The sequence below is a fragment of the Globicephala melas genome, chromosome 5 (genome assembly GCF_963455315.2).
Source record: "Globicephala melas chromosome 5, mGloMel1.2, whole genome shotgun sequence".
Classification (NCBI taxonomy): Eukaryota; Metazoa; Chordata; class Mammalia; order Artiodactyla; family Delphinidae; genus Globicephala; species Globicephala melas.
The window spans coordinates 21,024,443-21,049,059 of NC_083318.1; the positions used below are offsets into that span (position 1 = coordinate 21,024,443).

The 24,617-nt window shown below is 35.6% G+C and overlaps 1 long non-coding RNA gene across 1 annotated transcript in view; it reads right to left on the minus strand.

The window, feature by feature from the left end:
* Positions 1–22,762, minus strand: part of LOC132597309 (uncharacterized) — a 370,081-nt gene extending 347,319 nt beyond the window's left edge. Inside the window, exon 1 of the long non-coding RNA XR_009563853.1 lies at positions 22,727–22,762. This is a non-coding gene — a long non-coding RNA (uncharacterized lncRNA). The remainder of the gene's footprint in view (positions 1–22,726) is intronic.
* Positions 22,763–24,617: the final 1,855 nt, after the last annotated feature.

Genomic DNA, 24,617 nt, shown 5'->3' on the forward strand with positions numbered 1-24,617 from the left:
AAAAGTTAGAACTTAAGCATTCTTCAAATGAAGATAGGTTAAAAGTGAATTATAGTATAATCTCATTGGCACTAAAAATATGCTTTTATAGAAACACTGAAACTGGAATCTGTCTATAACATATTATGACAGAAAAATGTCAATTACCTTTAACTCACTGAACAAATAAGTGCCAGGCACTGTTTTAGGCAATGGAGATTGAAGAGTTAAAAACTATACACAAATCCCTGTCCCATGGAGCTTACCTTTAGTAGGGGTATGCAGCAAGACAAATAAATAAGTAAATGTATTTCTATTCATATTTATCTAACTTCTCAGAGAATAATGTCTTAATGTCTAAAACATGATAGTCACTTTGACACTGTCTTGATTTTTTAATATAGAAATACATATGTAAAAGATTGGAAGCTTAAATATCAAAATGTAAACTGTGGTTATTTCCAAATATTTTAACTGTGAATGATTTCATAGTTTGCATGCTTTTCTTGCTTTTCAAAAACTAATTCTACAATAAAGGCAAAAAACACATAAATTTAGAAATGTAGAATTTATTTTAAAGTCCAACATAAAGCATCACAATTTCTCATTCCTTTTCAGTTTTATTTATAACTCATAAAGTTACTGATCAAATATCCTATCACAGACCAAACTATAGTGATAAAGATCAATTGTAGTGTGATTTCTCTCTATTATGTTGTGTTGAAAGCCATACCAAAGTTAAATTTGAAATCTGTGCTTCTCTGCAATTAAAATAAATTATATGTAATCAAAAACAGTAAAGATTAAGATCGACTGCCAGTTACATCGACATCCAAACCATACTCTGTCCCCAAATTCCAAGTTGTAATTTGCTAAGCTGAAAGAACAAACATACGTTATTTGTATAGCCAGACATATGATTATCTGGATAAAAGTATGAGTACCATCCCCATAAGGCATAATCCAATACATTACTACAGAGCTGAAAAGCCAAACTCAACTCATTCTTATCCTACTGACTCATGCTTATGAATAAATTTTAAAAGTATTTTGTGCACCCATAACCTTGGAAAGTATATATGATGCATTTATTACCCACTTGCAAAACACAGGGTTTTACCCAAGTGGAGCTGTTCCCTCATTTTGCTATATATTCTAATATTATGAAATGTTACAGAGAATGACAAACACTGTTCCAGAAGAAAGATGGAAATTTATGTACCCTGTTCCACAATAAAATAGAGTGGTTATGTGGCAAAATGAAAAAGGAAGATTGGGCTTGGCATCTATACGAAGAGCAAACATTCAAGAAAGTTTTCCAATGCTTACTTCTACCAGCAAAATGAAGGCAATTATCTAGACAAACCATATGAAAGGAGTTATAGTCCCTGATAGAAGACACTCACTGTACATGCAGACCATCACATTTTTGAAAATCTTTCATGTTTAGAACATTGTGTTTTATGTGAAATTCCTAGGGGTGAACAAAAACTATTCCTCTAAATTGATTTCTTTTTCTCTCATCAAACCCCGGACATTTCCCTCTCTCCAGTGTTGATTTATTGTGCATGTACTATGACAGACCACCATTTATAGAGCACTGATGATGACAGTTTCTGGCATACAAAGGTGAAAAGATATGATCCTTGCTGTCAAAGTAGTTGACAAATTCGAAATTCTAAGAATTTGTCCATTCCTTCCAGGTTGTCCATTTTATTGGCATAGAGTTGCCTGTAGTAGTCTATAAGGATGCTTTGTATTTCTGCAGTGTCTGTTGTAACTTCTCCTTTTTCATTTCTAATTTTATTGATTTGAGTCTTCTCCCTCTTTTTCTTGATGAGTCTGGCTAATGGTTTATCAATTTTGTTTATCTTCTCAAAGAACCAGCTTTTAGTTGTACTGATCTTTGCTACTGTTTTCTTTGTTTCTATTTCATTTATTTCTACTCTGATCTTTATGATTTTTTTCCTTCTCCTAACTTTGGGTTTTGTTTGTTCTCCATTCTCTAGTTCCTTTAGGTGTAAGGTTAGATTGTTTATTTGAGATTTTTCTTGTTTTTTGAGGTAGGCTTGTATAGCTATATACTTCCCTCTTAGAACTGCTTTTGCTGCATCCCATAGGTTTTGGATTGTCGTGTTTTCAATGTCATGTCACTAAGTATTTTTTGATTTCCTCTTTGATTTCTTCAGTGATCTCTTGGTTATATAGTAACATATTGTTTAGCCTCCATGTGTTTGTGTTTTTTACATTATTTTCCCTGTAATTCATTTCTAATCTCATAGCATTGTGGTCAGGAAAGATGCTTGATATGATTTCAATTTTCTTAAATTTACTAAGGCTTGATTTGTGACCCAAGATGTGATCTATCCTGGAGAATGTTCCATGCGCACTTGAGAAGAAAGTGTAATCTGCTGTTTTTGGATGGAACGTCCTATAAATATGAATTAAATCTATCTGGTCTATTGTGCCATTTAAAGCTTCTGTTTCCTTATTTATTTTCATTTTGGATGATCTGTCCATTGGTGTAAGTGAGGTGTTAAAGTCCCCCACTATTATTGTATTAGCGTCGATTTCCTCTTTTACAGCTGTTAGCAGTTGCCTTATGTGTTGAAGTGCTCCTAAGTTGGGTGCATATATATTTATAATTGTTATATCTTCTTCTTGGATTGATCCCTTGATCATTATGTAGAATGTCTCTTGTAATGTCTCTTGTAAGAATGTCTCCTTGTCTCTTGTAACATTCTTTATTTTAAGGTCTATTTTATCTAATATGAGTATTGCTACTCCAGCTTTCTTTTGATTTCCATTTGCAGGGAATATCTTTTTCCATCCCCTCACCTTCACTCTGTATGTGTCCCTAGGTCTGAAATGGGTCTCTTGCAGACAGCATATATATGGGTCTTGTTTTTGTATCCATTCAGCAAGCCTGTGTCTTTTGGTTGGAGCATTTAATACACTCACGTTTAAGGTAATTATCAATATGTATGTTCCTATTATCATTTTCTTGTTTGGGGTTTGTTTTTGTAGGTCCTTTTCTTCTCTTGTGTTTCCCACTTAGAGAAGCTCCTTTAGCATTTGTTGTAGAGCTGGTTTGGTGGTGCTGAATTCCCTTAGTTTTTGCTTGTCTGTAAAGCTTTTGATTTCTCCATTGAATCTGAATGAGATCCTTGCCTGGTAGAGTAATCTTGGTTGTAGGTTCTTCCCTTTCATCACTTTAAGTATATCATGCTACTCCCTTCTGGCTTGTAGAGTTTCTGCTGAGAAATCAGCTGTTAACCTTATGGGAGTTCCCTTGTGTGTTATCTGTCATTTTTCCCTTGCTGTTTTCAAAAATTTTTCTTTGTCTTTAATTTTTGCCGATTTGATTACTATGTGTCTCGGTGTGTTTCTCCTTGGGTTTATCCTGTATGGGACTCTCTGCGCTTCCTGGACTTGGGTGCCTATTTCCTTTCCCATGTTAGGGAAGTTTTCGACTATAATCTCTTCAAATATTTTCTCAGGTCCTTTCTCTCTCTCTTTTCCTACTGGCACCCCTATAATGTGAATGTTGTTGCATTTAATGTTCTCCCAGAGGTCTCTTAGGCTGTCTTCAATTCTTTTCGTTCTTTTTTCTCTATTCTGTTCCACAGCAGTGAATTCCACCATTCTGTCTTCCAGGTCACTTATCTGTTCTTCTGCCTCAGTTATTCTGCTACTGATTCCTTCTAGTGTAGTTTTCATTTCAGTTACTGTATTGTTTATCTCTGTTTGTCTGTTCTTTAATTCTTCTAGGTCTTTGTTAAACATTTCTTGCATCTTTTCGATCTTTGCCTCCATTCCTTTTCCGAGGTCCTGGATCATCTTCACTCTCATTATTCTAAATTCTTTTTCTGGAAGGTTGCCTATCTCCACTTCATTTAGTTGTGTTTCTGGGGTTTTATCTTGTTCCTTCAACTGGTACATAGCCCTCTGCCTTTTCATCTTGTCTGTCTTTCTGTGAATGTCAAGCCAAGGCCTTTTCCAACCTTCTTTTTTCCATGTCCCTTTTTTTTTTTTTGTCTTTTTACACTGTGGTTCTGTTTTACCTTGTTGTTGTTGATTCATTTATATTTTTATTTTTTCTAATAATTTTTTTCTTTTTCTAATTTCATTTTATACTTTATACTTTGTTATTCAGCTCCTTTTGGCTTGTTCACTTCTTTTTCCTCTTGTGGTGCTGTTTTACCTTGTTGTAGTTGTTTCACTTACATTTTTATTTTTCCTAATATATTTTTTATCTTTCGAATTTTATTCAATTTTTTATTTTTTATTATTGTACTTCTCCCTTTTTTTTCTTTTCTTTTGCCACACCATGTGGCTTGCAGGATCTTGTTTCTCAGGCTGAGGGTCAGGCCTGAGATACTGTGCTGGGAGCACCAAATCCAAACCACTGGACTAACAGAACCTCAGACCCCAGGGAATATTTATCAGAGTGAGGCCTCCCAGAGGTCCTCATCTCGGCACCAAGACCCACCACTACCCAAGGGTCTGCTAACTCCAGTGGTAGATGCCTCAGGCTGAACAACCAGTAAGACAGAAATATAGCCCCACCCATCAAAAAGCATGAGACAACAAAAAATATGTTACAGACGAAGGAGCAAGGTAAAAACCTACAAGAACAAGTAAATGAAGAGGAAATACGCAACCTACCTGAAAAGGAAATCAGAGTAATGATTGTAAAGATGATCCAAAACCTCAGAAAGAGAATGGAGACACAGATCGAGAAAATACAAGAAATGTTTAACAAAGACCTAGAGGAACTAAAGAACAAACAAACAGTGATGAAGAACACAATAATTGAATTGAAAAATACACTAGAAGGAATCAATTGTAGAGTAACTGAGGCAGAAGAGCAAATAAGTGAGCTGGAAGACAGACTGGTGGAATTAACTGCTGAGGAGCAGAATAAAGAAAAAAGAATGAAAAGAATTGAGGACAGCCTCAGGGATCTCTGGGATAACTTTAAACACACCAACATTTGAATTATAGGGGTCCCAGAAGAAGAAGAGAAAAAGAAAGGGTCTGAGAAAACATTTCAAGAGATTATAGTGGAAAACTTCCCTAATATGGGAAAGGAAAAAGCCACCCAAGTCAGGAAGTAAAGAGAGTCCCATACATGATAAACCCTAGGAGAAAAACACCAAGACACATATTAATCAAACTAACAATAATTAAATTCAAAGAAAAAATGTTAAAAGCAGCAAGGGAAAAGCAACAAATAACATACAAGGGAATCCCTATAAGGTTAAGAGATGATTTTTCAGCAGAAACTCTGCGGCCACAAGGGAGTGGGAGGATATATTTAAAATGATGAAAGGGAAAAACCTACAACCAAGAGGAAGGAACAATCCCAAACTCATTCTACAAGGCCACCATCACCCTGATACCAAAACCAAACAAAGATATCACACAAAAAAGAAAATTACAGACCAGTATCACTGATGAACACATATGCAAAAATCCTCAACAAAATATCAGCAAACAGAATCCAACAACACATTAAAAAGATCATGCACCATGACCAAGTGGGATTTATCCCAGGGATACAAGGATTCTTCAGTATACATAGAACAATCAGTGTGATACACCATATTAACAAGATAAACAATAAAAACCATATGATCACCTCAGTAGATGCAGAAAAAGCTTTCGACAAAATTCAACACCCAAATTGATAAAAAAAAAACTCTCCAGAAAGTGGGCATAGAGGGAACCTATATCAACATAATAAAGGCCCTATAAAGCAATCCCACAGCAAACATCATTTTCACTGGTGAAAAACTGAAAGCATTTCCTCTAAGATCAGGAACAAGACAAGGATGTCCACTCTCGCCACTAGTATTCAACATGGTATTGGAAGTCCTAGCCATGGCAATTAGAGAAGAAAACAAAATAAAAGGAATATAAATTGGAAAAGAAGTAAAACTGTCACTGGTTGCAGATGGCATGATAATATACATATAAAACTCTAAAGATGTCACCAGAAAACTACTAGAACTAATCAATGAATTTAGTAAGGTTGCAGGATACAAAATTAATGCACGGAAATCTCTTGCATTCCTATACACTAAAACAAAAGATCAGAAAGAGAAATTAAGGAAACAATCCCATTTACCATCACAACAAAAAGAATAACTACCTAAGAATAAACCTACCTAAGGAGGCAAAAGACCTGTACTCAGAAAAGTATAAAACACTGATGAAAGAAATCAAAGATGACACAGATGGAGAAATATACCATGATCTTGGATTGGAAGAATCAATATTGTGAAAATGACTTAACTACCCAAAGCAATCTACAGGTTCAATGCAATCCCTATCAAATTACCAATGGCACTTTTCACAAAATTAGAACAAAAAATTTTACAATTTGTTTGGAAACACAAAGGACCCTGGATAGCCAAAGCAATCTTGAGAAAGAAAAACGGAGCTGGTGGAATCAGGCTCCTCAACTTCAGACTATACTACAAAGCTACAGTAATCAAGACAGTATGGTACTGGCACAAAAACAGAAATATAGATTAATGGTAGAGGATGAAAGCCCAGAGATAAACCCATGCACCTATGGTCACCTACTCTATGACAAAGGAGGCAAGACTATACAATGGAGACAAGATAGCCTCTTCAATAAGTGGTGTTGGGAAAAATGGACAACTACATGTAAAAGAATGAAATTAGAACACTACCTAATACCATACACAAAAACAAAGTCAAAATGGACTAAAGACCTAAATATAAGACCAGACACTATAAAACTCTTAGAAGAAAACACAGGGAAAACACTCATTCACATAAATCACAGCAAGATCTTTTATGACCCCCCTCCTAGAATAATGAAAATAAAACCAAAATAAACAAATGGGATCTAATGCAACTTAAAAGCTTTTACACAGCAAAGAAAACCATAAACAAGATGAAAAGATAACCCACAGAATGGGAGAAAACATTTGCAAACGAAGCAACTGACAAAGGATTAATCTCCAAAATATACAAACAACTCATGCAGCTCAATATCAAAAAAACAAACAACCCAATCAAAAATGGGCAGAAGACATAAATAGACATTTCTCCAAAGAGGACACACAGATGGCCAAGAGGCACATGAAAATATGCTCAACAGCATTAATTATTTGAGAAATGCAAATCAAAACTACAATGAGGTATCACCTCATATGGTCAAAACCGTCATTAAATAATTACGTATTTAATGTAAGCCATCATTAAATAATCTACAAACAATAAATAATGTAAGCCATCATTAAATAATCTACAAACAATAAATGCTGGACAGGGTGTGGAGAAAAGGGAACCCTTTTGTACTGTTGGTGGGAATGTAAATTGATACAGGCACTGTGGAGAACAGTATGGATGTTCTTTAAAAAACTAAAAATTGAACTACCTTATGACCCAGCAATCCCACTACTTGGCGTATAGTCTGAGAAAACCATAATTCAAAAGACTGTTCATTGCAGCACTATTTACAATAGCCAGGACATGGAAACAACCTAAATGTCCATCTACAGAAGAATGGATAAAGAAGATGTGGTATACATATATAATGGAATATCACTCAGCCATAAAAAGGAATGAAATTGGGTCATTTGCAGAGATGTGGATGCACCTAGAGTCTGTCATACAGAGTAAGTATGCCAGAAAGAGAAAAATAAATATCATATATTAATGCATATATATGGAATCTAGGAAAATGGTACAGATGAACGTATTTGCGGGGTAGGAACAGAAAGGCAGACAGAGGGAACGGACATGTGGGCACAGGGGGAGAAGACGAGGGTGGGATGAACTGGGAGATTAGGTTTGGCATAAATACACTACCATGTGTAAAACAGATAGCTAGTGGGAACCTGCAATATAGCACAAGGAGCTCAGTTCGCTGCTCTGTGATTACCTAGATGGGTGGGATGGGGCAGGGAGGGAGGTCCAAGAGAACGGGGATGTATGTATACATATAGCTGATTCACTTCACTGTACAGCAGTAACTAACATAACAGTGTAAATCAATTATACTCCAATAAAAATAAATATATAATTAAATAAATAAATAAGATGTGGTACATATATACAATGGAATATTACTCGGCCATTTAAAAGAACAAAATAATGCCATTTGCAGTAACATGGATGGACCTGGAGATTATCATACTAAGTGAAGTAAGTCAGACAGAGAAAGACAAATATCCTACGATACCACTTAGATGCGGAATCTTAAAAAAAAAATGATACAAATGAACTTGTTTACAAAACAGAAACAGACTTACAGACTTAGAGAATGGACTTATCATTACCGGGCAGGTGGGTGGGGGGAGGGATAGATTTGGAGTTTGGGATTGACAAGTACACACTGATATATTTAAAATAGATAAACAACAAGGACCTACTGTATAGCACAGGGAACTCTGCTCAATACCCTGTAATAACCTAAATGGAAAGAGAATTTGAAAAAGACTAGATACATGTATATGTATAACTGAATCACTTTGCTCTACAGCTGAAACTAACACAACATTGCTAATCAACTATACTCCAATATAAAATAAAAATTTACAAAAAAGAAAAAATATATATTTAAATGGTTTTGTATGTACCAAGTAGAAAAGCAGAAAAAAAGGAGATAGAAATGGATAATATTCTGGGGCGGTTGGGGAAAGTTTTATACAGAGATTGCCATAGAGGTGGGTTTTCACAATTCTTCCCTTTGACGGAACAGAGGTCAAACAATACCCTTTCTGACAGGATGGGACAGACATCACATATTTGATTGTACCGTGATATACCTTGGTCTTCTCTTTTCTATATGTCTTTAATTGGTGACATGGTTCCTGGACTCATCCTCATTTGAGAAGTCCACCTCCAATTTCACTAAGCCAACCCTTGGCCCCATTCAGGTCTTTGTTCCGGGACAGGGAGCTCAATATGCCCTCAGGTAGCTGCCATTCCAATGAAAGGATAATAAAAGAATAAATCAAACAAGTTAAAATGATAGTGACTTTAGTGTGGGAGAAATGATATAGATCAAGGGACCTAGAATGGTCTCTGAAGTGGGAGTGGGCAAACCATGGCCTGCCACCTGATTCTATAAATAGAATTTGCTTGGAATGACAGCCACAATCATTCATTTACATACTGTCTTTGGCTAATTTCCTGCTTTAATGGCAGATTTTGGTATTTGTGACAAAAACCATATGTCCCACAAAGGCTAAAATATTTACTACATGGACCTTTACAGAAAAAGTTTGCTCATCCCATCTTAGAGGAACAGATACTAGATCTGAGGTCTGAGTGAAAAGAACAAGAATATTAGTTGTTTATGGCCACATAAGAAATTGCCTTAAGACCTGTGATTTAAAACAACAGACGTTTATCATCTCATAGTTTTTGTGGGTCAGGAATCCAGGTGTGGCTTAACTTGGTCCACTGGCTGGGGGTTTCTACCAAGAATGCAATCAAGGTGTCAGGTGGGGCTGCAGTCACCTCCAGGTTCAACTGGAGGGAATCTGCTTTCAGGTTCCCTCACAGGCTGCTGGCAAGCCTTCGGTCTTCCCTGGCTATTGGCTGGAGACATCAGTTCCTTGCCATGTGGGCTTCTCCAGCAGGGTACTCACAATGTAATAGCTGGCTTCCCTTAGAATGAGGGATTAGAGGGCATGAAAATGAAAAATACAGAGAGCCCCGAAGAGAAGACACTATCTATATCCTACTCTCAAAAGTGACTTCTCATTAATTTTCCCACGTTCTATTCACTAGAAATGAGTCTGCAGGTACACTGTATGCACAAGGGGAGGGGATGACACAGGACACAGATATCAGGAGATAGGGATTATTGGGAGCCATATTACAAGTTGCCTACCACAAGGGGTCATTCAAGTAGGAAGAGCATTCTAAAGAAAGACTGCAAATATTGTAAAGCCCCCAAGTTAAAAATGAGCTTGGCTGTAATGGCAGAAGTAAGTCTCTCAGGAACAACAAGATCATATGACTGGATCATGTGGAAGGAAAAGCAAATATCAGGGAAATAAGGTCTGAGAGGTCAGACCTAGATTACCGAGATTTATAAGTCATGGAAAAGTAGCTGGATTTTATTTCAAGTATAATTGAAGTCCAATGGAAAACTGTAAGTTGGGGAGAGGACATACTTAGATTCAAGGCTTAAAAAGTTTTATTTAGCTGAGTAAATGTGAAATAGACTTTGCTAGCTAAGGCCATATACTTAATTTCACTTGTCGTGGGAATCCCTGGTAATGTGGATACCGAGCATACTTGTTACTGGAAGATCCTCTGAATTTGCTGACAATAGTGGGTTAAGGTTACATAAGTAGCTAGAACATAACTTGATAAATATGGATATAACAATGCAAGTGTTTTAAATTAACCAAATTTTAGCAGGGAAAACTGGCTTTGAAAAGTTGTATCTTAATGATTAATTGAAATACATTTTACAAAAGTTCCAGATGGCTATTGTGCCACTGTCCATTACTATAAATACACAATGGTATGTTGTCATCCTCTTTTTGATAAAATGTTTCTTAACAACATCATATCCTTTTTTGACTCTAAACATTCATTTGCTCTGTCCATATTAGAAAAAAGATACACTTGACATAGTCTAGCAAAGACATTTTTTTGTTAATTCTAAATACTTATGCAGTCATGTCCTCCACTTCACTTTGATACAGCTTTTTAAAGGTATAAAATACATACCATATAATCCTACAGTTAATTTTAAATTTGTTTTCCATATTTTAATAGCAATAATAAGACACTTATTTGGGAAATACAATTGTACAGAAGAAAGAATACAGAAGATGTATCTATTTCCAAAACTCTACCAATAAACTTTCTACTAGTGGTTATCAATCCTTTATGAGACAAAGGAAATACTCGCTTCTTCCATGAGTTGTTTTCTGGCCACCTCTATATCTGCAATTTCCTGAAAAGAGTATCTCTGTTTGACTCTTGCTAACTCAACTGAGTAAACAGACTCAGCACAAGTCTAAAAGCAGTGGAAATATACAGTTACTTTAATGTTCACTCAGATGTGTTCACTCAAATCTATGACTTGAGTATTAATATGTGATTATTGCAAGTCCATCACCTCTTCTTTTTCCACCTCATGCTTTTATACCCTGTTTACAACAATTTTTGGACCCCTTAGTTTACTGAATTATCAATTTTTCACTGTCATATTCCCCTTCCTGTCCTCAGCTTCCTTAAATTTCTGTTACATACATTCTTTAGCCCCTTATTATATTCGCTCCCCACCTCAATCTTCTTGCCCTTCTCTCCATCCTCTCTCAAACTCATCTGGTTGAATCCAACTTTCAGTTTTTTCTCTGTTTACACTAGAAGAGATGGATATGTCTGCAGAAAAATACACAGCCTTGGTAACTTATCTCCCTTTAATTTCATGACCACAAACCACCTTGTAGCCCAGCAGCCCTACCATTTTTTTTTTTTTTTTTTGCGGTACGCAGGCCTATCACTGTGTGGCCTCTCCCGTTGCGGAGCACAGGCTCCGGATGCGCAGGCTCAGCGGCCATGACTCAGGGGCCCAGCCGCTCTGCAGCATGTGGGTTCTTCCCGGACCGGGGCACGAACCCGTGTCCCCTGCATCGGCAGGCGGACTCTCAACCACTGTGCCATCAGGGAAGCCCAGCCCTACCATTTTTAACTGGCCCATTCTTTCTCCCACTCTCTGAAACTGGTTTACCCATTCTCTTCTCTCCTCTCCTCAAACAGGCAAAATATCCTTCCTGCTCATCACTCTCAGCTGAGTGCCTTACATTTCTATTTTATTGAATAAATAGGTGAAAATAAAAGGGAGCATCCATATTCTCCCACTCCCAAATATGATTATAATGAACAAACTATCTCTGTTCTTAAGGTCAATTCTTCCATTGTGCACTGGATCCCATACCCTCTCTCCTACTCATGACCTTTGCTTTTGCAATTATTGCATCACTCTTTTACATCAGCAATGTCATCCACTTACTGGACCATTCCCATTCCTTCAGTATTTTTCTCTTCTTTAGAGCAAAACTCTCAACAGAGTTACCTATACTCTGCTCTATCCACTATTCTCCTCCCATTCTCTTTCAATCTATTCTACCACTCTACTAAAAATGCTCTTTTCTATGTGACCCATGACTATATTTTGAAATACAATAAGAACTTCTCAGTCCTTAACTCTTTCAATCCCTCAAAAGCACTTTTTTTCTGTTGATCAATCCTTCCTTCATGAAGCATACTTTAATTGACCTCTGAGTCTCTATGATCTCATAGTTTTCCCCGTTTGACTGGTGGCTCTCTTCCTGGCCTCCTTTTCTGAATATCTTGATTTTGATGTGTTGCAATGATGCAGGGTTCAGTGCTCAAACCTCTTCTTTATCGCTACTTGCCCTCGCTGAATTCATTCACCTCAGCTGCTTTACATACCAAATATACGTTGTGTGTCTAAAATTTGTATCCCATTCCTAACCTATTTTAAATTCCAGAATTCAACAATATCTAGTTCTTCTGTGGTATTTCCACTGGACTGCTTAACAGACATCTAAAATGCAATATGTTCAAACCAAAATCTTGATTTACTCCTGCCAAACCTACCTTCACAATGCTCCGTATCCTGGTGAATGGAACCTCAGTTACCTAACTGTTAAAATACTCAGTCTTCCTTGACCATGAGTCTTTTTTCCCCACATATCTGTCAGCAAATCCTGACAGCTCTACCTTCAAACCCTTCTCACATTCAGCAATTTCTCAACAACTCTACCATTACAACCCTTGTCCAAATTACCAACCTCACTTACGCGGACTATTGCAAACTAATAGCCCTGCACACACTCTGTCACCTCTCCAAGAGAGCTCCGGGCTAGAGCTCAGATTCTGAAAGTGCATTGCAAGGATTTATATCCTAGATGAGCCAGTTACCTGCCGTATGCCTTGGGCAAATTACTTAATGACCGCGTACCTGTGTTTCCTCACCAGTAAAAGGAGGAAGATAATAGTATCTAACTCACGGATTGTTGTTGGGACTTAACAACATAGATCAAGCACTTTGAACAGAGTGTGACAAACAATAAGAAATATATAAATGTCAGTCAGTATTATTATCGTATCTATTTTTATTAAGCTATTTTCTACATAGCTATAAGAAAGATTCCTTAAAAACAAATTAAATCCTGCCAATTCCTTGTTCAAAATACTCAACTGGCTTCTGCTTATATGTAGAATAAAATCCAAAATTCCTCCAGGTCTACATGAGTGGTCTGTCAGCCTACCTCTCTTGAGACCTCACCCGCTGCCAGCTTCCCCTCGCCTGTTCCCTACACTCAAGTTTCTTGCTTCTATTTGAACATTCCAAGCACTCATTTCCCGTGGGATCTAAAACCTTCAACAAATATTCAAAAATGACTTCTTATCCCACTTCCTTCAGCATCTTCTCTGTATGCTTTTCCCTTGATAGACAGATAGCCACCCTATCTCCAATGTCAATTCCCCTTCCCCACAAGTTCATGTTCCCCTTCCTAGGTTGTTTTCCTTGTAAGGACTTATTATCTAACATATATGTTTTAGTAATTCACCTCATTTTTTGACTGTCTTCCCTTCTGGAATGTAAATCCCAGGAACAAAAAGTTATTTATTTACTTTGTTCTCTTCTGTTTTTCCAGTACCTAAAACAGTACCTGGGACTTAGGTGCTCAAAAATATTTTTTGAATGACTGAATATATGTATATATAAAACAAAACCAGGTCTTATTAAAATGAATATTCCAACAACAAATAATAGTTCTTGAATATTATGAAGGTGATACTACAAAAAATAGAAAGCTTAGAAGTTACTGTTAAATCATAAATCTTCTTCCAGAGAGAAAGAGAGAGAGCAGCTAAGAAATTTACAGAAACTATCTCAAACTAAATTTATGAATGATAAGAATTTCTAAAAGAGAGAATGGAAAAAATAATGCAGAGGAAATTATTAAGAAAAAAATCAAGAAAGCGAACGATATATGCTTCCAGTGTTAAAGGGCCGACAAAGGGTTCAAAGAAACAGTGAGAAAAAGATAATAGCAAAGCCCAACATTTTGAAATGATACAATACTTAAAATAACAAGAGCATCCTAAAAGCCTCTAGACAGACAAAGTTCAGGTCACAAACAAGGGACTAGACATCAGAAACTTCCTAATAGCAGCGAGAGAGAGCAATAACAAAAGTTCTGAAAGAAAATACTTTTCAACGCTGGATTCTAAGTCCCGTGATACTATTAGTAAGTGTGAGAGTAGAATAAGTACATATTCTGATACGCAAATTTTCAAAAAAAATGAATCCCCAGCTAAATCCATTTCTTAGGATGTTACTGGAGGTATGTGCCAATAGAATGAGACTAAATTAAGGAAGGATAAAACATGAGATCCTGGAATTAAAGAATCAAGAGAGGGAAAAAGCACAGGTAATTAATAATTTGGGTGAAGACAAAGGGGGAGCTCAGAATCACAGCTAGAAAATGAGAGTGGGAGGACAGCGGGCTCAGGGAGAGATCCCCAAGAAGCCAAATTTGGTGGGATGCTTGATGCATTTGAAATTATTGAGATGAGGATTACACTTATGATGGAAAGTCTGGGAATTAATTAGTGATTAGTATATAGAAAATGAAACAAACAAATATATAAAATAATTAACATCAGGGAAAGTAAAACCTTTGTACAAAAACATAATGGTAAGCATCAGTAGTGAATAATATTACAGATTCATAATAATGTAAAAACTATTTTTTCAACCAAAACTCATGTTGTAACTATATTAGGTTGATGTCAGAGGCTGTGTGTGTGTACTAGTGAGTAGGTGTGCAAAGATAGGTGCACATGGGAATGTGTATGCACGAGTGTGCATGTATACGTGTGTGTATGCAAAGATAGGTGTGCACAGGAGTGTGCATGCACACGAGTGTACATGTGTGTACTAGTGAGTAGGCTGCAAAGATAGGTGTGCACGGGAGTGTGCATGTATATGTGTGTGTACGCAAAGATAGGTGTGCACAGGAGTGTGCATGCATACGAGTATACGTGTGTGTGTGTCTGGGAGGTGGATGGTGTGAAAGGTAGCCGAAGTCTTATCTTCCACCCATGGAAAGTTAAGATGAAATATCAAGGAACAGTATGATATGTTATTTAGAAATACAGGGTTAAATACTAAACAAATAATCAGCTAAGTATCTAAAAGTTGAAAATAGCTACCTTTGAGGACTAGGGATGTGTTCTATGTATTTGGGTGCAGAGTGGACAGGAGATAACTCTTTGTTTTAAATAAATCTTGTTAAATTATTTGACTTTTTAAAATTACTTGCATGTGTCACTTGGAAAACATATTTAAAAAGATGTGTGAATTGTGTGACTTAGTTTCTAGCCAAAACACAACCCAATAACTTCCCAAACCTTTCTCCAATATCCAACCATATTACCTTTAACATACACAGACATTCTTTTTAAGCTTTGTCCAAAATGCAGTCATAAACATAACTTAGTCTCTTGACTCCCCCAAATAATATCTCAGTTATGTGGAGTGTGGGCTAGATAACAAAGCACTCTCACATATATCATCTCATTTTACCCTTTGTATTAATGTAGTAAAGTAAGGCAAGCAATTATTACCACTTTACAAACATTGAAACTGAGGTTCAGAAAGATTACAGACTGAGCCAGGCTTATATTCCATCCACTGATGTTTTGCCTAATATTCATTTAGCTGTACTATGTATGTTAAGTCCAGTAATTTTTTCCCTACAATACATGATACACACGAAGAGCCACTGCACCCAATGATACAGTTTCATTGCTTTTGGGAGGCCAAGTATATGAGCTATCTAGTATTCCGCTTGGACTACGCTTTGGGGCTAATCTGACTTCAGGCCCAGATAACAGTATGAGTACATGCGTGTGTGTGTGTGTCTGTGTCTGTGTGTGTGTGTGTGTGTGTACGCTTGCTTATGTATTTACTTATTTTATATTTTGAATTTCTAAAAAAAAAAAAATCAGTAGCTGAAGATATGACAACTCTGATAATATTTTCCATGATTTCCTTTTTTGTTGTTGATGTGCAGGTGTTCGTCTCCCCAAAATCCTATACAATTGAAATTCACACTACATAAAGATAAAATATTCAATTTCAGTCTACCATAAAGTGACTTACTGGCATTTGAAGAAGAAACAGATGATTGACAAGAAATCTATCTAAACTATAAAACTATGCACCTTAAAATCTGGGATGGTCTAATCACTTCCTCAACATACGATGACGTAGTTTGGAGATATTTTCACAAAGTCTTGAAATTTTCCAAAGCCAAAAACAGGATAAAATGCCTTCATATATAGTCATAACTTCAACGCACAACCTTTGTCTTTATTTTATAAGTAGTATATTACTGAAAAGGGTAAAATAGGAAAATAAATTTATTCTGGATTGTTTTATAATCAAGTCTATAGAAATTCATTTGTAGTAGCAGCATAATCAAGCAATAGCTACAGCTATTACAAATGTAATTTTAATTTAAACTATTCAATAAGATTAATGAATAAATGATGCAAAGGCATCACAGTTTAAAGCGTCTTCCAATTGTAGCTAGTCTTTTTCTTGGGAAATATTTTTGTACTAGAAGTAAAGACTGGCAGAAAATGTACACTACTGATGACACAAGCCTGTGTTTCTTATCGGACTAGTTTTAGTTCTTTGGGTTTTACTAACATCAGTGCTTTATAACTAAGAGCTATCAACACAAACCTCAAAGACAAATAAATATCTTGCTACAATATGGTGAGAGGTTAACAAACTTCATAATGCTTAAAATTTCATTAGGAATATATCTAAGCACAGACTAACGTTTTAAATTGCTTCTTTACTATGCAAGAATATCCCTAGGCTTTTCAATTAAATTCTCTTGTATTGTCATGAATTATCTTTTCTTTTAATCCAGCCAATTGAAAAAGAGAACAATTACTAAAGTTAATGGAAACAAAGTAATCTATGGGGAGGTTTTCTTCTCTATGGACATGTTTACCATTTTCCAGGCAAGAGAAAAATGGTACTAATATCGTCTCACATTTCCTCTAGAACATTACTCTTAAGGGAACTCTAGTGACCAGCAAAAGAGAACATAACCTCTATTTTCTTCCCCATGGAGAAAAGGCCTATAAAAAGCTTTTTTAATTCTTTAAACGTATTCATTTAGAATCCAGAAACTCAAAACATTTCACCAACCAATCACTAAATGTAAAGCATCTACTGAATCATCAACTCTGCAGTGTCCTGTGTGAACTTAAATTCTTCATGCTCCTCATAATTGTGGAACAGAAAAGTGCAAATAAAATTCCCAAATCCCAGGAAAACAGAAGTTCTGGGTTGTACCAGATATATCTGAATGTGCACTTGTGCCCCTCCAAGTAAGCAGAGAGAATGTGTGATCATTCCTGCCATTAGATCTGATTGGACCAGCAATGAGATTGAAAGCCTAGCCCTGAGATCTTGAACTGAGTGCCCTGGCTCCAAAATATAACCTGGGGTCAATCAGAGGCTTGCAGAGACTTTCTAATAGGCAGCAATGGGGATGCTGGCCGCAGTCCTGCACACTAAGAAGACTGGGAGAGGATGAGTGGGAGCTGGTAACACTATGAAAAGCACAGCATTTATGTCCTACGAAGAGAAATGGAGACGAGAGAGAGAGAGCATTCTCTGGAGCTCTTCCAAAGGGCTACAAATTCAACTTGTCCTGAATTCTTATGGAGATCTTACAGGCATTTAAAATAATATCCTCCTCAACTGATTCTTTTCTGAAAACTTTTAGAGTACATTTTCTATTTCTTATAAGAACCTTGACTTGGACATGAGTATTACGAGTGCCTGACTACATAAAAGAGGCAGTCTGATACACAAGAAAGAAGAGTTGTAGTTGCCATGTATCCTAGTAAGGCAAGGCATTAGTGGTGAAACCTTGGAGAGGTCATTTAATCTCTGGGATCTTAAGTTTCCTCATCAATAAAATGAGGAAAACAATCCATTCTTTATAGGATTATTATCAGGATTTTTTAAAGTGGATGTAAATCTATCATTTTTCTAACACAGAATAAGAGCACAATAAACGATATTTACTTTATAATTATGCAAGCAGGTTGTATACCCTTCATCTGGCCTGCGTAAACTTTTCATTTCTTACACTTAATCAAACGTAAGATACTTAAAAGATGAAGTTTTCCTATCAGAGGAAATAGGCTAGAATTCCCTTATGGAATTTTTTTTAATAGCCTATGTGTTTATGGACTTGAAACATATAAGCCATGAAAACTGCATTTATTTTTCTATGATTTTTTTTTTTTTAGAAAATATGAATTGTTGAAGAAAATGGGTCTATTCACTCCTTATATTTTCTTAAACTGTTCAGTCCAGTGCAGACATAAGTGTATCTGGCTTATTGGTGGTATCTGGCTGTTATTTAGTATCACCAAAGCTTCTTCAAAAAGATTCACCTTTCTTTTTCATATGATTAAAACAAGCGGACAGCGCATAAATTAACCATGATGTGCCTTGCCTTAAACACTTACACGGTACCAGATCCATCCATAATGTATACCATAATCCAAAAACCCTTCAAAAACCCACTGAAGTGCCAGAAAGAGTTTCTTATAAAAACCATAAGTTAATATATTCTGCACATTTCCTTAGGCAAGAATATAGACATTTCACATAAAGTTCCCATCTTTCCATGTGAATATACAAAACGTCTGGCCTTTGCAAAATAGACCTTTAACAGAAGAGAACAAATTAATTCTTTGTTTTTCACTTCACAATGAGAAAAACAGCTGAGGGCCCTTAATTGAAACAATGAGAGGACACACATAGTCCATATAACTCTTTCAAGAAGAATAACCCTTAAATGCTTTCCAGTAGGAGGGACTTTGAGAAAATAAAGTGGATAAATAAACTGCGATGGACAAATTCCCAAATAGTCTTTTCTAAATTGAAACCATCTACACATAAAGTCAACAGATCTCTTTTCTTTAAAATATTCAGTGTCATTCTTACAAGAAATAGTCTTTGTTCATCTTACCAAGTAATATTTTAGTTACTGGACAAGGACAATTGTGCAAGTTCCTTGTTCTATACCAGAATTTCAAACATTTTTGTGTTTATATCTTAGTAATAGCTTATAATAATGATGACCTGAAGCAAAATTAATTCCATCCTCACTCCATGCTGGCTTATTCTAAAATAAATGACATGTTCAACAATAACTTTCAAAGCTTTGTTGTGAATTTAGTAACCCTATGAAATATACCTTTTTTCCTCAGTAGCTTTGATTCTTTTTTTACTTAACAGACCTGACAATCAGTTCAAGTTATCTGCTGTTTACATAAAAAGGAACAAATGCAGTCTGGAAACAAGATCAGAATCTCAAAAGACCATAATTACTTGCATCCCCATCTCACATCACCTGCCTGAGACAATCAAGCCACAGGAATTTCTTTCTTGATCCTAGGATTTTTGTGGAATTATTTATTTAAAATAATGCATATTTTATAAGAGAAATCTTTCTTACCAAACAAAACTAAACAAAGTTGTTTCAACACTAGTAATTATCTATGATTTAAAATTTTTAAATTTACTATTAGATATGTTTGTTTTATGTAAAGCATGTGAAATTTTTAAAAATTACACCTTTTCTCCCAGGAGCAATGATAAATGTTAAATAAATTGTCATTGTTTAATGTTGTTAAAATAATTTTAAAGGATAGTACAATAAATGCATTGTCTTTAGCCTCTCAATCCTCCATGTTAGTGTGGTACTTATCACATTTTATCCAATGTTTTAAGCTAAAACAAGATTCTGGATTTGCTTTTGTGCTACCATATGTGATGCCAAACAACTATCAGAAACAAAAAGCAATATAAATATAGGAAATCAACTAAGCAAAGATTTCTCCAGATTTGTCTTTGTTTTACTAAGAAATACTTTAATGATTTATTTCACTGCATGTTGAGTGTAAATGCTAAGAACACTGTTAGTTTATAGTTCCAGAGAAGAGTGATTTTATCATGTTCAAAATGCCCAAGTAGATACTGTAATAGCAAGTATGAGAGAAGTGAGAAATTCAAAGCAATGCATTGTATAAAATCACTTAATTAAAATGATAAATTATTTAGTTCAATTTTGTAGTGCTTATCTTATAAAGCCGCCAAGAAACAATTTTTTAAGGGACTTCTAAGAGAAGTTTTCCATCTCTTTTGTAACATCAAACATTGTCTTTGGCTGGAAAGGACAATTCAGTTTTTGGTGGATCCATTAAAAACAGAATTATGTCTTTGGTATGTGGTATAATTTATATATTTTCAAATACACTTTGATAACATACGATGGCTTTTCCTTATGAGTTCTAAGTAAATACCATTCAAATCTGTGTGTGAGCAGAGGGCATGAGAGCAATTTAGTGAACTGAATTGGAAGAGATTAAAAGAAAGGTATGTTAGAATATGCCCCCAAACTTAATCTCTATGGGGATTGTGGCAAATGTATAATTAGTTATTTAGGGAAACAAAATGGAAATAAGAATTGAAGCGGGAAAATATAAATACTTTCCACTTTAAGATTTCTTAAATTTCTTACCAAAATTCTTATTAAGAAAATTCTTGTCCTGGTGTTTATTTATACATGTGTTCAGCATTTAACCACTTAACCATTATCTGGCTTTTAAGCAACAAAGTTTAGTAGTGCCTTTGATTTGCTTCAGTATAATGGACACCCTTACTTGGGTTTTAAATTTTGTTTGGATAAAAGTGAGGCTTGTTAGGATTGGGGATCTTATCTTAACTTCCCAAATCCCTTAATACTCCAAAGCTGGAATGAAAACAGAACTGAGAAAGGGCAATCTGCAGGCCTTTCCTTTAGAACCTAGCTTGAAAAGGGACTTTTCCATGGGACAGTTTTAAGAAACAGACATAAAAATAAGTAATATATTATTTAAGTTTAAATGAACATCCTTTTTGAGCAAACAAATGATTTAAAAAAAATAAACATTGGTTGAGCCCCCAAAATTCCAGGTTGAGGTGACATGCCCGGGGTCTTAAGGAAACCTGGATTATTTGGGATGTCTCTAAGAAAAAGCCTTAAAGCTATGAAACATGAACCCCTGCTATCCACTGAAGGTCGTGTTGTTCCGTCCTCAACTGTGTAAATAAAACTCCATCAGCTACTTGTGTTCATCTGTGAGTCAAGAAGAAGTAGCCCATGGTGGTTGCTTAGCCTCACACAGAAACAGATAAAATGCCAGTAGCATAAGGTCTCTTTTATCTATCTAGGAGGAAACCAAGGTCCTATTTGGTTTATCTCTTTTTTTTTTTTTTTCCACCACCCTAGCTATTTTAAGTGATTTTCAGGAGAATCTATTAAAAAAAAAATTGGTCAGAATATTTCAAAATCCAACCAAGTATTTTTCTTCTGAGTGTTAGACATTACAAGGTGGAAACTGTATGAGGTTACAAATAATCTCCAAGGTTTTGAAATAGGTGACCACATCCTGACTCTAGGTTTATTTCATGGATACTACTCTCCATTCCTCCACCCCTATTTAGTTATCAGCAGGAACAGCTAATCAGTTTGTTTACCGATATGGAAAGAAGGATGTGAGAACCAATTACAGAGACCAACAATAAAAAATTTTTTCTTCCCTGATCAAAGAGAGGAAGAAATAAATCCACACTGAGATGAACAAAGGTCTTTTTCCATAGGCATTCCCAGAATTTACAATCTATGGCAAACTCCACCAGGCTCTCAGTAGCTTTGCTGAATGTGACAAGCCTAATCAGATGTTACACAGAGCAGACGTACATGGGCAGTTAGCACTTTCCACAGGTCTCTAACCTGTGACCCTTCATTCTCTCTACATTAACACCCAGGACTCTGATCCACCGACATCAGTGAACAATTCAAATCCAAGAATGTTACCTTAAAAGATAGAAAGGGATTCAGAAAGTTGCTAATCACACTAAAGTTTGCCAAAAACTGAAGGATTTGCTAAACTCTGTGGAATAGCTATATAGCATAAACTCATTATGCATCAGTATGCTACATGTTAGAAATTCCAACTCCTGCCAGATATGTTACATTAGCATATTTATAATGGAACACTAGATTAACAATGTTTGACATCTTCACTGTGTTCATTTTCAGTTCTATTATTACTCCAAACAGTTCCTCCAAAAACATTAACTGGCTAACAGTAGAACTGTGAACAATTTCGGAAAAAAAGAAAAAAAAAAAAAAAAAGACTGTTTAAAAGCTATTTATATTTTCATTGGGTAGCTTTCTGGAGAATGATCCTGGATTAATTATAGCATTATAAAAGATGCTATAATTTTAAACACTTTTTCCTGTATTCAATCACATACAGAACTAAATTCACAAGAACTTCTGCATAAGTTTCAAATTGAACACAATGAAAAGGTTCTAATTTTTTATAAGCTAGTGAGGAAATGCTTGGATAATTTCACACCTCACTGAGTAAACAGAAGAAAGCCTAGAGTTTATTCATCTAGTACTGCTTCCAACGGTGATCTTTTTATTTCTAAATATCTCTAAAGGACATTCTGGTAGGTACCATATTTGGAGGACGGGGCCATGCGATTTAATGGAAAAACAAACTTTGGTGAAAGGCAAGCCTGAGCTTGAGTACTTACTAGTTGTGTGTGACCTTCAGGCTGCTCACTCTTTTCTGGTCTTCTTTTTTCCCATCTACAAAGACAAGGATGATAATATTTTGCAGGGATCATTCAGGATTTAAAAAGTAATAGTAAGAAATGAAAGCGGACCACCACCCTCCCCAACTCATAAAAGTAACTGTCCCTAGTCTTGTATCTAATTCAAATATAAAAATTGTTCTGAAAATATATTCTCAAAGTTTCCATTCAAGTTACTAAAAATAAATCAAATGATCCATTTATCATAAATCTGTTCAGAAACATTTCCTAATCTGGCCATCTTGTTTAGCCAGGCACAAGATGGTAGTGAACATAGGTCTGGTCAATGAGACAGCTTTTCAGGTAACTCTAAAACTCAGTCCTAGAGCTTAGAAGGTCACATGCTTTAAAAGTCCCTGGAGAACGGCTGCCAGTCACCATAGACCACTGGTTCCCAACACTTGGCAACAAAAGCAAAACAAGCCACCCATGAATTTAACCACAATTGTATTTTTTATCAAGAGACTTGAAATTTTGTCCCAGAGCAGTATTTTCTGCCTCGTAAGCCCATTTCTGCTTTACCACTTTGTTTAAAAAATAAATGTTTCCAAATGGTCAGTAAAGCTGCTTTCGTGAGAATGCCTTACGGAAAGTTTTCCTTTAAAAGTCAAATGTTCTTTTCACTTTTAAATATATGCTACGAAAATTAATTGATTTAATTATACTAAAGGAAAATAAATGATACATACACAGACACTCACGTCTGAATTGGAATTGTTTTCCCTAAACTTTCTGAATACAAACTTGTTTTTTGACTGAGATCAATTTAAGAAACTTCAGTTCTAAAGAATTAATATTAAAGAGTTCTAAACTATTGCACACATGGAAAAATGAACTGGTGAACATACTCTTATGTTACGTGAAGCATAAACTTAGAGTAGGCTTAGTGGGAATTAAAATTGTAACATGTTTGCAAATGAGTGTCAGAATATTTACATACATATCTGTATTATATAACCCCAAGAAGATAATAGGATCCTCAGTAATTTAAATAATTCTAGACAATACAGAATAGATCTTCTTAAAATACAGGTTAAAACAACACCAAATTTAACGAGATTCTAAAGTCAAAATATAGACAAATTTAAACTCAGTGCTCTCAAGCAAAAATATCTCACAACCCTGCCATCCATGCTTATCTATGTACTCATTCACTCTCCCCGCCCCTTTACCCTCTCTTGAATCCCAAGTCCTGGCAGGGCTTCTGGGGACCAGGAGCCATGTTTAACTGCTGAGGATTTATTGAGTGCTTAGTGTCAACATGGCATTTATTTTTCAGAGATTACAAATAAAAAAATATAAAACAATAATATGTATTATCAGAATACATGACCATAGCTGTCAAGTGAAACTTTTTTTTTTCTTTTTTTGGCCACGCTACCCATTTTGCAGGATCTTAGTTCCCTGACCACGGACTGAACCCGGGCCCACGGCAGTGAAAGCGCGGAGCCCTAACCACTGTGCTGCCAGGGAATTCCCAAGTGAAACTCTTTTATATCCTGCAAACTCAAAATTCATCTCATTACAGCTGATGGATAAGACGTATCTAAATTAATTCTTGCTCTAAAGATCTTTGAAAATGCTGAAACATAAAATATGTAAGTATTGTTTTGGAGTAAAAATCTAATTTTTCAAAAATTTCAATAAGTGTAAATTTTCTTTTTAATTATTTAACTCATTCAACTGCAAGAAAAAACAACCAAATTAGAAACCTCAAATTTTAGTACAGTGTTATTTATAAAGATTAAGAAAACATTGCACCATTGTTTCTTCTCCTGGCTCTCATTTGAAGGTTACATTTCAGTCTATTTAGAGGGAAAGAAAGTTATAT